We start from the raw sequence: 15,757 nt of genomic DNA, 5'->3' as shown, positions 1-15,757 counted from the left end.
GACATTGCAATATCCAGCTACATGGCATGCTGCTCTTCCTCCCTTTCCCCCCCCCCCCATGTATTTGCTAATCTTTGCGCATCTGGAGGTCCCCACTATAGTTTCACACTCACCAGTCTTGAAGTGCAAACTTGCTTGTCAGTGAATGGCAACAAACCTCCCTCCCTCCCTCCCTCCCTCCCTCCCTCCCTCCCTCCCTCCCTCCCTCTCTCTCTCTCTCTCTCTTCCCCAGTTCTCACTACTCATTGGTTTCTTGCAGTACAATACGGAGAGTCACAAACCTCATAGGTAGATTTTCCCTGATCTCTTTGCCATTTCCCCCATGTCCTCCTTTAATTGAATAGGTAATACATTAACTGGGTGTGATCAGAAGTCTGTTGGCTTGGACCAGTGCACACCTCGACCGCTGGATGGTAATCCAGTTCTTTCCATTAAAATGTAACAACATTTAAAACTTATAGAATTTTTAAAGAACATGTTACATTGCATCACATCAGCCACCAACTCCACTGTAAAAAGGTTCGAGGCAGTCTGTATGTAGGAATGAAGATGTATCAGAGGGAAAGGGAAGGAAGCACTCACCAATTCACACCATTCACATCTCCCACTTACCGAGAAGATCATCCAGTTTCACAATGGATTTATGCACTAGGCATCTTCTTACTCCTTTAACACATCTTTGAAAAGTGATAACTGAAGCACAGGTTTCTGTGGTTTGGTGGTTCGTGGTGACCAATGATAGTGTGCATCACATGCATCTTGAAAACAACAGCAAAATGTAACACTAATATTCAACATCAGGAACTGTGTGGAGTTTCTTTCCGTTTGAAACTATGCCACATGCGCCCTTGTGTTAAAGAGATATTCTTCTTTTCAATGCCACTGTAGCAAATTTAATGGTAGTATATGATGGAGTGTATTTTTTTGTGGCCTCGAAACTGTAGGAAGGCATATACAATGCTTCTCTTTTAAAACGACCAGTGTGGGACATTAGGGGGAGAAGGAAGCAGCAATTTTCTCATTAAAATTGCAAGTTTTGAGAGATGTTTTCCATTCACTTTGGCCTTGTTTCTGCCTGATATCCAGTCTTATAATTCTGTTACTGGAGTCTTCGTTTCAGGACAGAATGGTCTGGGGTAAGTTGGCTAGGCTGGCACCTGTTTCTTCTCAGTCATTGCAAATCTCCAGGCAAGTCCCATGACTTTCCAGGAGAAGGAAAAAGAGTGGGCTGAAGAGATGGAGAGGGAGGGAAACCACATATTTTATTGGCCTGGACTTTCAGGTTTGGAAGGGTCAGCTACATCCAAAGAAAACTCAGCTAGCTCTGCATTTCTAATAACTCTGCTGGAAGGGCCTTTTTTGCTGTGTACACCCTGCTGGGGTCTCTAGGATTTAACCTATACAAACCCTCCCAAGGTCTTATTTTTTTGGCGTCACTTAACTGGCCACCTCTTGCCAAGCATAAGAAATGAAGACGGGTGAGAGAAGAAAGCCAGTGGCAGTTTTGGATCAGTGCCCAATTAAGACATCAAAACTAAAGACTTCAGTCTTGGTTCTCAAACATCCCTTCATATAATACTTCCCAAAGGGCGAGTGTTTCTTCAAAAGGGGCTGAATTGGTTTACTATAAAGAATGAGAGCTTATATAGCATAGCCATTTGTTCATTTCACAGCTGACTATGTTTTTTTTCACCAAGTTATGGTCAATTGGATGTATTCTTGGCCATTTTTATAGCACTGGATTAGGATGGGATTTTGCAAAGAGGATGCTTATGCTACCATACAGCAATCTATAGTTGAACCTAGAAGTCTGCAAAGATCTTGACAATCTCAGTTCTCATCCTTACTTTACGAAAGAAAGTTTCTAGTTTTTTTGCTACTCAAAATAATTGTTTGGAAATAGTAGAAACTACGTAATGGAAGCTGGAAATAAAATTTGATTATTGGAATTTCTATGTTAAGATCAGATTTTATCTTAACATAGAAATTCCAATAGTCAGACAGAAAGCTTCTATATGTGCTCTATCTGCTGGTCTGCCTGTCAGTCTGTATATTCGTGTCTCCATCCATCCATCCATTCATCTAATTGACATGTTTTTACTATGCTTGTTAGCCAGGATGGCTTTCAAACTGTACTCCATTAAGAAATCAGAACTTGTTAATTATATAACTTAGAATATAGTACAAGATTATAAACAGAAGTATATTTTAAAAATCCAGTACTGAAGCAAATTAACTAGGACAACTAAAATGTGTGGACAAATCAAGTCAAATGATTTAGCTCTGCACCAAGAGAATAGAAAGTATGGCAGAAGTTGAGCCTTGCTGGGAAAGGCATTGCAAAGATGAGATGACACAGGTCGAAGTTTGCCTGATCACCATCTCCATTACCTCTAAGAGCCAGGATACTTCTAAAATGGTGTCCAACACTGATCTTAATTTGGGGGCAGATTCACGTAGAAGGATGACTGTCTGAATACCACACCACTTGGGATTTCAGAATAAAGTAGCTTGGAAACAGATCAGATGCTATGACAAATTGGTCATGTAAATGTTGTAACAGAAGAAGAGATTAATCTCAGATTGTATTCACCAATGGGACAGATGATCTAACAAAAAGAGAGGAACCACTCATTTGTGTTCCAGAAGGTCTTATTTCCTGATCAAAGAAACACAGTTTTCAGACATGTACATAGCATTGTTGTGACTCTCATTAGATTGTTTCTGTACAAACTGAGAAATCATTGAAGATCTCTTGGTCCCCAATGACTGACTGGTCAATTTATCACATTCTATATCTGAGTCTAGCTAAAGAATATTCTACTCTTGCAAGTCTATGTGTGGTTCATCTGATGACATCCTGAGAGTCTGTTATTTTAGTATTAAATATTAACTTGAAATCAAAACCTGAGAGGAACATTTATTAATGAATTAATAGTGAAGTCACCTGTGTGGGCAGAAATGGCAAAACATCAATTAGCAAATGAACAAAGGCTTGGTATGTCTTAATAAATGAAAGAAGGTCCCAAATGTAAAACCAGGGACTTCCCCTCTTTAAAAACAGGAAATCTGAATGCTTCAAATATCCACTTTTGTCAAGGGTGTGTGTGGAATCAACAGCTATAAAGATCTCTGTTTCATAACTTTGCACAAGACTGCCAAGAGTTGTTTCCAGAGCCTTTGGATTAAAAATATTTAGCGGGGAAGAAAGGACCACCCAAATTTAACAAATGTTGGCTGAGAATGCATCTGGTTAGATCTATTTCCTCACAATATGCCACTCTGAAGCCAAGCTGGACATTTAGAAAAGGTCTTTGAGGCAAGGAAGCACAGCATGTGCATACAATAACTCCATACTCCCCAGAGTCTACAGCATCATAAACTGTACAGACACCGTAATATAATCCAAAGCTAAGCCTTGGACCAGTTATTCAGAAGTTGCTGGAGTACTTAGCCTTGCACTCCATTGGCTGTGGTGGTAACAGTAGATGGGAGTTGCAGCCCAACAATATTTGGAGAGACACACTTTGTTCACCTCTGTTATAGTCTATACCAGTGGTCCACAGCCTTGGGCCTCCAGATGTTCTTGGACTTCAGAGAAGTCCTGGCCAGCAGAGGTGGTGGTGAAGGTTTCTGGGAGCTGTAGTCCAAGAACAACTGGAGGCCCAAGGTTGGGGACCACTAGTCTATACTGTCCCTAACTGCTTGCCTGCAATGGGAGATTATGAGGTGGGTGCTGCACAGCCACACTGAATGATAACTGAGGAAAGTCCAGCAAAATGTCTCTCGAATGCTGCCTAAGCTTTGGACTCAAAGCCAGCTCAGAGATATAGTGTTTAATCAGTCAATGGGAGAAGTGTGTTTAATTAAGCTATTTAATAAGATTTAATTAAAAATTATAACAGTTACAGACCACAGCCCTATCTTTTGATTCCCTTGAGACTGTCAGGGAGAAGTTCAGAAAGAATTCCCATTGAGGAAAAAATGAAGGAAGGAAGTGAATTTCACTTTAATGAGTCAACGTCTTCTGCAAAACTAAAACTCTAAACACTTTCTTTGTTGGAGGTACAGAAAAAAAGTGGGGGTGGGTGGGATGAGAGCGGCATCTTTTAGAATGCAAGGTGTCTTTTAGGATAAAGTATTTCTGAGTGGATAATTCCTCTTTTCATCACTGGATTCCAGTAAAGAAGTGGTTTAGAATTTGATCTGAAGTTTACCCATCAAGATACTTCCTGGAGTTAAATGTATTAGTGAATCAGGACTATTAATGATAGGCTTGTACTTTCCTCAACTGTTTTTCAATTCTTTCTTTCATCTGAGACCACCACTTATTATTGGGCAATTAAAGCCACATGTATCAAGAACATAGTTAAAGCAGCTCTGAATTGTCATCTTCCGATGCACGGTTTTCTATTATCCTTTCCAAGGAAATAGTTCAAATTTTGAAAAATTTCATCTTTGAATCTTTCCAGCAGTTCATCCAAATATATATATAAGAGGCAGGGATAGCCAGTATTGAAGTCTGGTTGTAATTAAAAGAGAAAATGTCTCAGCATTTTAGATGGATGAATGTTAAACTGAGCAATTATGAACAGGAGAACAGTCTTTAATTCAATATTTGAATGTAGCGGATTTCAAAATCTGGTTTAAGTGAATTAATGAGGCAGAGGAAATAAAGAAGTGAAGGAAGAATTAACATAATACATGGAAAACACTATCTTTTAAAAAAGAAAGAAGAAAGAAAGAAAGAAAGAAACCTTCTGCAAACAAGTGGGAAGAATACAAAAGACCTGAGCAGACTATGCAGCACCAGCAATGCTGGCCACACGGTAGATCTTAAATATTGATGGCAGACCCCTACACTGGCATAAATGGAGTTGCGTAAGTCAGAGTGGTGAATTGCCATTAATTAATGAGTTGCCAAACATGCACTTTTTTACATGTGGGGTCCAGGCATCCCATGGCACAAAGTCCAGCAGGTAGTGATTAGTATTTAGATTAAAACACAAACGAAGGAAGGAAGGAAGGAAGGAAGGAAGGAAGGAAGGAAGGAAGGAAGGAAGGAAGGAAGGAAGGAAGGAAGGAAGGAAGGAAGGAAGGAAGGATTATCAATAAACAGAAAGAATGAAAATGGACATACATTAGAGAAATGAAAATTGGTTGAAGTTGCAGTTCAGTGGCTCCTGGGAAGAAGAATGACCAATTCATTCTTTTATTTCCTCTGATGACCTGCTTGTCCCAACATCTCAAAGTGGATTTAACAACAAAATAATAACAACAATAAAAAATAAAACAAGAACAATAGCAGCAAGAACATCATCATCATCATCATCATCATCATCACTGCAGTCATAGAACTGCAAAGCTGGAAGAGAACCTATGGATCATAAAGTCCAGCCTCTGTGTAGGAGACACATTGGGGAATAGAACTCCAAACCTCTAAACCACTGAGCTACTCAGACTCTAAAGTACACTTTCTTGTGGATCTAAATGTTGGTTTAGAACACTTTGGAAAGTGTTTTCTTCCAGGAGAAGAAAATAGATTTGCAGCTGCAGCACATTACTGTGTGAAAAAAACAAATTAAATCTAAAGATGTTCTTCCATTTTCAGAGGATGGAAGCATGCAACCAACTATAGACAGAAGTAGTTCTCAGAACATCATGTGAAGTTTAGCACAGTTTGATTTGTGAACAAGGTTAGCTGCTATATTCTTTCTGATAATGATTCCTTGGGTCTCATCCCCTTAAATTAAATTCCACATCTTGTATTTTTATTAAATGCGATTTTGCTCTGTACCATCCTAATCTTGGCCACAAAAGCCAAATGAAATGTCAAGGTCTTAAGCCATATCTAGAATGCCCCAAAGCCCTATTCAGATGTTACAAATTTTAAATCACAGAAGGAGAGAGCTATGCACAGCAGCCCCAATGGTCCTGAGCATCTAAATTCCAGTTCGCCTAACCGTAATGAAAAGAAAGAGTTGAAGGGGGATTTGAAGTGTGTTAAGCAGAGCATGTTTGCAATATTCTGCATGGTTAGGAATCTTGGTTTCCTGCTCATAGGAGGGCTCTAAGGCCAGTATTTAATGGAGTGCTTCCTCTGACAGAATAGCTTCTACCAGCAGAAAAAAGACCATCTCTCTTCCCTTTTCAGCCCTCATATCCTCCTCAATACTGTCTCTGGTGGGTTGGGAAATGCTCCAGAGCTAGATCTCTCTTACATGTATGTGTGTGTTTACACACTGGACTGATGAAAGAGTGTAAGGGAAATAATAATTTGTTATTCTAATGGACTTCTGCTAGCATTTCAGGCCAAAGGACATTCAGCTGAGGATGATGGGCATACTTTATACTTTTGCTGGTGAAGCATGGATATATGGAGACATTAGAAGCTGGGCCAGAGCATATACCCCCGTGTTTCCATCCCTGAAAGGGGTGAAATATATGACAACCAAACATTGCTCAAGACATAAGTAAGGAATAACCGACATTCGGAAGACCCTGGAATGTGTATATTTGTGTGTGTGGCTTTTATCCAGTGGGTCATTTCAGCTAGAGTACACTCAATGAACAAATGAGATTTATATGAGTGTTAACCCTACCATCTGGCAATTAATTCAATGGGCCTACCGTAGTTGATTCTAGAAGTGAGCCTTAGGCCACAGGTTTTCAGAGGAAATATCAGAATTCCCAATCTTTGGGGAGGTGTGACATGTTCAGTGGAAAACTGTTGGATGGCCCGTTTCCCATTCAGGGGCAGGGTCTGAACATGGATTGAGATTTGGAGAAATATTTTCCAGGAGGCAAATCCAACGCCACTGAAAACAGGGCTCTGTATATATATTTTTAACCATTTACTTGTATAAAATTCTTACACTTTTTTGAATAAATGTTTTCAAAGGAATATATTTCTGTTTGCTGACACTTCTTCTGTTAGCCATCACCACTCAGGCTCCTTTTACAGCCACTTGTGCAGTTGCAGGAGCTTTTTGCCCACCTGCTTGGGCAACGTGCAGACAGGGGTCATGCGCGCAGCATGGTCTGATGGGGTTGGGGCTAAGGCAACCCTTTAAAAGACAGCTTGCCCCTTTTGCTTACCTTTTGCTTTACAGCTGTTAGCCTGCCCACCCAGCCACCCTTGTTTACAGGGTGTTTTGCTGGTTGCTTCGGGGCTGGATGGGAATTTTTGCCCTGCTCCTCTGACTGGCAATTAGGGCCATTATTAACTTTACATTAATTGTTAAGGGTGAGGTGAGGATCATGTTTTTTGGTCACAGTGGCAGGTAGTGGTGAAAGTCATGAGTTGGAAGGTGAGTTCAAGTGGGCAATAGGGGTGAGAGCCATCCCACCTTCCAGTGCTGAAGTCCCACTGGTTTTAGTGCTGGGATGGGGAGGAGCCAGGATTCCCCTGGGGCATGGATCACCTTCAGTCAGGAGTATCACTTGGACTGCATCCTTGGGGGGCTTCCAGATTTTACCAGAACTCCGCTAGTTAAGTCCCAACCACAGAGCATGAGTCCGCCCTACCTTAGGCCCCCTTGTGAAAGGGGATGTCGTGTTAATGTGCTTAATGTTTTAATCAAGTGTGGCCCATGTTTTAACCCACCTCCTGTGTCGTGGCTCATCACTCCGGACTGGGTGAGCAAGGTGGCAGAGGTTACTCCAGCCTTCAGGGTACTGAGCAGCCATGTTGCTGTGGCAAGACTGGTCTCAGCCTCCTGCTCTTCCATGCCTGCCCCATGAGCCTCCAGGGGTCTGAATCATGCTAAATAGATTGCATGCCCTAGGCAAGGATCAGAAAGGAATGGGGCAACCCTTAAAGGGAAAGGCTGGATTGTTCTAGGTACAAACACAAGTGGACAAGGCCTTTCTTTTCCATGCTAAACGATGCCATAAGGGTTCCATCTACCATAACTATATATCGGAAAGGGCAGGCTTTTTGTGCCTGAGAACAATACAGTGCACACATGCAGCAAGTGCAAACTTGTAGCATTGCTGGAAGAAAAAGTGAAATAATTGGAGCAACTGGAGAATCTGGGGAATTTATCTGTTATGCCCACATTGGTCTCTCACTCTTTAACCTCTGACTCTTCTAAAGACTCTGGTCTGTTTTGAACTTGGGGGAAAAACTGTATACCTTATCTCTAGGGCTGCATGAATATTTATGCCTAAATAGATTCTACAGTCTCATATTGTATGATGTCTGTTCTTCCTTACTTTCTGAAATTTATTTGATTTTCTTTTCCTTTTATTTTACTAGAAAAATCAACAACCTGCTCTCTTCTTTTTGATTAGGCGAGAGGGTCTCCATTCCAAATTGATTTCAACAATACTCTACAGCTGTGCTTGACATGTACAAAGCCAGGACTGAAGCATTCTTTATCAAATTCTAACAGGTCTTTTGGCTGAGCCTGGCTGAGCCAACTGTGCATGTGCTTGATTGGACTCTAAGGCTTAGCTCCTCCAGTTACCTAAATGTGTATTTATATGGTGTTCACAAACCTGGTTTTTCTGAAAAGTTCTCGGCTATAATTACATGATACAATTAACCACATTCCTTTGAGGTCCTTTTCAAGTTTATGTAAGAAAAAGGAAAGTTATTATGGAAATTACAACCTCCTTTTCTTGTTTCATTTTTATATTTTTTTAAAAAAATTGGCTTTTTTTGTATTATTTCATAAAACCACAAGAATGTATGTCAGTTTAATCATTTCCTCTCAAGAAAGCTCTTTCAAGTTGAGCTGCCAGTTAGCAAGATGGGTGTAGCAGCTGAGGATTTTTTTTAAAGCTATCCATCGGATGACCCTTCAGAGTGAATGAATAGCTGAGTGGTTGTGGGATGTCTCATTCCCCCCTGACCCACACTACTTTTGTATTTCCCCTGCTAACAGATGCAAGGAAGAGTTTTCTGTGGTCTCTGGACTTCATCAGTGGGAGATGTGTGAGTTGTGATTGTGCCAGGAGGAATACCCCTTGAGACTCTTTACTTTGCCAGAACACAATGCTGGCAACCTCTTATCTGCAGGTGGAAGGGCTGACAGCTCAACACCTTAGCATTTCCTCAGCTGATTTTCATTTGTATGTTGGCTTTTGGGTGGGGTCATGTGGGTGGTGGGTGTACAAGATAGGGAAGTGTCTTTGCATTTTGTATGCGGATTATTGTCTTTGAGCTCAGGCACACAAACAAGCATAAAACTCAAATCCTTGGGATTCCTAAGGCAAACGTTTTCTGTAACCACACCAATAATTATTTTCTTTATTTAAGCTTCTGAGTGCTATCACATATAATTAGCACAACAATTAAGTCATCGGTGTCAAGGAGTAATAGGATATGAGTCTGCCACATCACAACAAATGGCAAAGAGTGGTTTCCTTTTGATTGGGGCTCCGAGGATGTGCGTTTTCTTTTCAGCTCTCCACCTTGAGAAATAAAACCTAGACTTCTAATTATATAAGGCAGGTTTCTAGCTTTGTGTGGCTTCATTGTCTATTTAGCCTTTTCTCTCCCGCTCCACACAAAAAGCTTTTAAACAAAAACATTGCCTAAATATCCCCAGAGAATATTAAGAAGATGGGCCTTTCCATGGATTGGTAACTAGTTAAATACAGAGAGAGGGCCTGGGATCAAACCATTTTCACAGTGGACCAAAGCAAGCAATGGGATCCAAAGCAGTGTGCTTTCTCTCTTTCTCTGCCTCTCCCTTCTCCCCTCTCTCCTCATCCACACACACATAAATATATGTACATGTACATACACACCATTTCTGTCTTTATGCCACTGATACTGTTGTTCAGGACAGCAAAACCATAACCAGACGATAAATAACTCCAAAATAACCTGGCCTAAAGAGGTAAATGAGTAGCAGATGGTGGAAAAGATTTAATATGAGTTCAAAGTGATGCACATCACAAGCAATTCCTTTATTCTTACTTAGACAAACTCCCCACCTTCACATATACATTGTTGAGGTCAAAACTGGCTATAATAACTATCAGGAAAGAGACTGCCATTTAAAAAAGACAGTGTTGGATTAATAAGAATTATTAGGAAAGTATTCATAATAAGGCTGCAGTCACTCCTTTATCTGAGACTCACCGGTGCTTATTTCTAAGCACTGTAGATTTATTTAGGATTGTACTGTTAGGGTAGTGGATATTGTAAGTACTGTGTCACTGAAAATATACTGAAAAGGACAATTACAGTGATCAAGTGAAAGCACTTTTACTAGAAAGGAGGGCCCCCAAAGGTGTGTATTTTCATTTAGAAAAAGAAATATAATTTGTTGGTTGAAATCCCATTGCCATAACTTAGACCACATAAGGCTGATGACATCAGCAGTAGCAGCAACAAAAGCATCTTCAAAAATTAAACATTTGTGTGTCTCGCCCAAAGCTCCTGATGCTCCCATATACAGTGGACCCTCGACTTACAGATGGCTCGACTTACAGACTTTTCGAGTTACAGACTTCTCTGGCTGCAAAATTTAGGTTCAACTTGTAGCCAGACCAGAAAAAAACCAAAATGGAACAAAAATGGCCAGTTATGGCATTAATCGGTTTTCAGTGCATTGTAGGTCAATGGAGACTTAACCTACAGACTTTTCAACCTGCAGCCACCATTCCAATATGGATTAATTCCGCAAGTAGAGGGTCCACTGTAATCCAATTTACAGCAACATAATTTTAGCCTCTTTCTAATGTGAAAGGAGTGTAAAAATAACTATTTATGAAATTACAAATGGTAATAATAATAATACTAATTACATGCCATCAAGTAAATTCTGAGTTGTGGTGACCCTTTTCAGAAGTGGTTTACCATTTCCTTTTTCTGGGGGCACCCTGGGAATGTGTAATTTGCCCAAGGGCCCCACAGGCTGGCTCTTCTCACAGGAGACACAGTGAGGAATCAAACTCCCAAACTCTGTCTTTGCAGCCAGAAACCTAAACCACTGAGCTATCTAGACAGCTATAAATGATAATAGACAGCATGAAAAAGAGACAAAAGACTCAATGTTCCTTTCAGAAAACTACAAAGTGGACCAGGTCAATTTAAGTGATTTTCAGTGGCTTCAGAATTCACAAACAGAGGTTCATTGTTGTAAGGTCTGACAAGGACTGATAAGTGATTTTAAATTGATGGATCTATGATGAAATAATGAAATAATGCCTGTTAGGATGAGACAATGACTGAATGGTTGTTATACATAATAGCCAAGTCTATATACTACTCAGTAGCACAAGATCCAAACAAACAATGAGGGATTATCACTTCCCATAATTATATGTCCCCCTCTTGTTTCTTCGAAGAATCTGGGAAATGACTAGTGAAATCAGCAGCACTTCTGCAGAATAAAGAAGACTTTACAAGTTCATGAAAACGTTTGAACTCCTTCAAAATATATCAAATTTATATTTAAAAAATTAAATTAAATATTTCTAAGCAGAGAAAGAAAGAAGAGCAACATTAAAAAATAATAAAGTCCTTGTAAAATAAGAATCCATACAACATTTTTTTAAAAAAAATACAAACAATAAAAATCCAGAAGAATACTTTTTCAGTACATGCATTCTAGTAACAGGATTCTGGAAGAGTTGCTTATTCTAATGTCTTGAATTCTGTGCTTCTGGACATTGCAGCTAATATGGAGGGGAACAATCCCCAAAGCTTTGAAGAAGTTCAGCAGTCCTTATATTTTTAATATTATTTCAAATGTCTTATTTTTAAAAGATTTTTAAACAACCTTCTATGACCAGAAGACCAACCACCAGATTCATCTATATTCAATATATCACTGTTTCTCAGTCTGGAGGTCATGACCCCTAAGGTGGTTACAGGTCACCTTATAGGTATTTTTAGCCCTTGTTAAATAATTTCTTCCTTGACTTTTCAGAGTGGGATACTAAAGTTAACATGGATGTGTATGTATGAGAAACAGGCCCTTTGAGAAAGAAAGAAGCCTATACTTTCTGAGAAGGGATGATTTCATTCCATTAAAAATGCCTTGCTATGCAAACATGGTAGGGTGTGTGTGTCTCAATTTACTTGGCTATTAGAATAGGGTGTTGTGGCTTGAAAAACTTGGGAATCACTTCTATAGCCTAATATTTATCTCATGCATTAGTACCAAATACATTAACCAGCTGCAATATAAAATTCATTCTCCTCACAAAGCCAAAGCGTGCCCATCCACATACCAGGGGGAAGTATATCAAGCTGGCTTGGGGGAATCCAGAAGTTTGCAGACTTCTTTTTAAAAGAATGCTAGTGTTTAATTTGGGCATGCTTTTTGGGTGTAGAATCCTGGCTGTTGGGAGGACTGGGAAATATAAGATGGACATGAATGGAATGGAGCATCCTAGTATTACTAGTTTTGTTGCAAGTCCCACCTCTGTGTATTGGCCCAAATCCTCTTGTGTAAAGTTACACTTCTGCAAGCTTATGACATCATCAACTGAGGGCTTGTATCACTCATTAAAAGTTTTTTATTCCACACTACCACCACCAACAATCCTGGTTACAAAGCTCCTCTGGGATTCCTTTTGACCTGAGGAAATCAGTGCAGCTGTTACCAGGATTGGGACGGTTGGTAGCAATTTTCCCAAAGGCTTCCCCAGGTCAAAAAGGATGTCTTAGGATCCTGCCTCAAAACCCTGGGGGGAAGGGGGAACAGGAAAGTTTTAAAGAGGGAATAAGTCTATTGCTGATGATATCATCAGCTTGCATTAGTGTAACTCTTCCCAGAGGAAGGTTAGCTATTGAATTAAAATTAGTCAGATGCTCAAGCTGTTTGTACAAAAAGAGCTACTCTGTTCTACCCAGATACCTGCTCTAGAACTGTTCTAGACTGCAACAGTTTCTGAGCTTTGTTTAACTGCAGTCTTAGTTCATCGGAGTTATTTCTGTCACATTTTTTCTATTCAGTTTATGGGCAATTATTTTAATAGAGTTGTTTCATGGCTATCATATTTAAGCAACACAAATTGCTTTGTTATAAGTGGCTTTTACTTTATAATTCCCTTAGGCTACACCAGTCAGATATTTATCAGGATTGTGTTTCTTTGTAAAACTTCTAAATAAACTGCTAAACCAAAAGCTTTAGAAATTCTTTTGAATATGCATTTAATCAATCATACTACATCATACCTCCTAACACCAGGAGGTAACAAATGTGTTTAAACCCTACACTGCAGAAAAGCCAGTGCAGTTGAAAAATTTATGCTTTTCCCAGAGACAATTTATCTTTTCCCCGAGAACAAGTTCTTTTCCAAGTTTTTTCTACTGCTTTCTAACTTAATATTTCTTCTGGACAATAAATAATACTTCAATTTTACTTTTTTATGATAGGAAACACTTTTTCAAAAATTATTGTGCATTTTCTTCAGCAATGGTTATTGTGTCTTTCACTTTACAAGAAGGAAGACTGCAAAAACTGAATTTTGTGGTTTTATGGGTTTTTTCTTTGAGTGCCTAACAAAGTCAACAGAAGTCATAAGAATTATTATTCACTTATATAATGTTATAGATATATTTCTAAACTTAATGGCATTTTAAGTAGGGTTTTTAGCTTGGCTTGTCCTTGAATTTGTATTGCTTTTTGATAGAAATATTTAAATCTTTCATATAATATTAGCAGATTCAGCCATGTAAATGTTAGTATGTACAGTGAGTACAGTGGGAATGACTCCTTAGCAAATGTTTTCAAGATTTCAGTCATCAAGTCAAAGCACCCTTCTCACCATCTCGCATGTTTTGTTTTCATATTAATTGTGTCAAAATGTCAATTCTTTAAAATCCACGGTAGTGTTGTTACAATGCAGCATGTGGACCAACATTACTCCTCTGACCAAATCTGGAGGAGCTACTTTGAATTTCAGCTGACTTTATGAAACACCTACCAATTTAGCACAACAGATTCTTAGAAAATTCCACAGCATCTCACAACTCTGCATTAGAAGTGTGTGTTGGAGAATGCCACATTTGCACAGCAGAAGTGATAGTAAGTTTCTTGTATGGGCACATCTGCAGTCATAGTGTCTGGCTCCAGTGAGTGGCCCATGCCAACAAATTCCACTAGTGAAGTGCACTCCAAAGACACTGCAGTTTCCACCGTCTTCTGGGTGCCTCGGCCCATCTTAGTAGCACAGATCTGAAGAGATGAACAGAGCATGCTTTGAATGCAGCCTATAGCCATTCCTCATCAGCAGGGAAATGCACAGACTTTACAAGAGAAATCACACCTTGGGTATTTTCATTTCCCCTTTCAAATCAATCACAACCTTTAAGATAGGTTTTATGGGCATCTCTTTTGCATTTTGTTGAAGGAAAAAAATCAAGATGAATATACAAACTGCTCTGTTCAGTGCTTGCGTTGGCAAGAGGTATGGTACTGGAACATAACCGTTAAGCAACAGATGGGGATAGGCTGAAGCCACAAAAATTTGGAACCCTTTCCTAGATGCCCCAGATGCTTTCTGGTTTCATGTGGAGTGGGGATGGGCTGGTGCAGAGAAGTGTTGACTGGAGTAAAGATGAATGTGTCAATTTGCTTTACCACCACCTCTGGTATCAAGCAATTGGGCAAACTATATTTCCTGACAGGATCTCAGATTGCATTCACATCTCAGTCAGAGCACCCATAAGACTAAGGACAAAACCTAGATCTTTGTTCCTTGATTGTCTTGGCCTGGGAAATATTAGACATTTTGCAGGTCTTTTAGTATTTTCAAATACTCTTTAGATCTTGATTTATTCCTAGTACCTCCCAAATAGTAGAATGAATGTTTAGATACTGCTAGAAGGAGGCCAGAGAGTGGGCACCAGAGACCACAAAGAGCTACAGACTCTCCCAGAAGAACCTAGAAATAAAAACATCTGCATTCAGCCTCTTACCCAAGACTGAGTAGCATTAACTGAATGTTAGGCAATGATACCCTTAGAACAGTAGGAAAGCTAGTGCCAGTCATCTCCAGAGAGCTATTCAAAGATGGATGGAGGTCTGATTCATAAGCAGCTAATAAAAATGTGTAGACAGTTTCATTTTGAACTTTAATGTCATTTTCCCCCTTACTCAGTGGGGTGTCCTTTCAATAAAAGCTAACTTGATCTCATTTCTGTTTCCTCACAGTCCCTTCTGTTTAACTGGTGTGGTGGGTTCAGCTCAAGAGTCTTTGCACTGTACAGTTTCTAGACCCAGTGGTTCTATTTCACTAATCAATCTGGGCCTTTGTAATGCAGTGTGTTCAGCTCTCATACATGTTCAATGAATCAGGTAATTTAATTGGACTGCTTGTTACCATGTAAGATGTGTGCCATCTGTTCTCTAGCCCCCAATGCCAGTCCAATGGAGTGTGTGACAAGTCACTGGGGCAGGGGTTAAACTGCAGTTGTCAAGCCTCTGCTCTCAACCTGAGTTAGATCTTGACAGATTCAGGTAGCTGGCTCAAGGTTGACTCAGCCTTCCAGCCTTCCAAGATTGGTAAAATGAGTACCCAGCTCATGTAGCGAGGGGCAAAGTGTTCCTTGCATAGTTGCTCTAGCATTATGGGGGTGTCTGTAAGTCAAAACAATAACAGTGTTAGAAACCTGAAGAATTTCAGGTGTTGTGCAGAATGAGCAGTACTGAAGTTCAAAGGATCTATTGGGGTCATGGAAATATTTTAGGATGGGCAAAGTGCAGTCCTGAAGCTCCTGTCTCTCTTTTTCTGGCCAGCACAAAAACCACTCAATACCCCCCCCCCAAAAAAACCCCACAATCCA

This window comes from Pogona vitticeps, chromosome 4, assembly GCF_051106095.1.
Source record: "Pogona vitticeps strain Pit_001003342236 chromosome 4, PviZW2.1, whole genome shotgun sequence".
In the NCBI taxonomy this organism is placed as follows: Eukaryota; Metazoa; Chordata; class Lepidosauria; order Squamata; family Agamidae; genus Pogona; species Pogona vitticeps.
Note: the sequence above shows the minus strand (reverse complement) of the source record.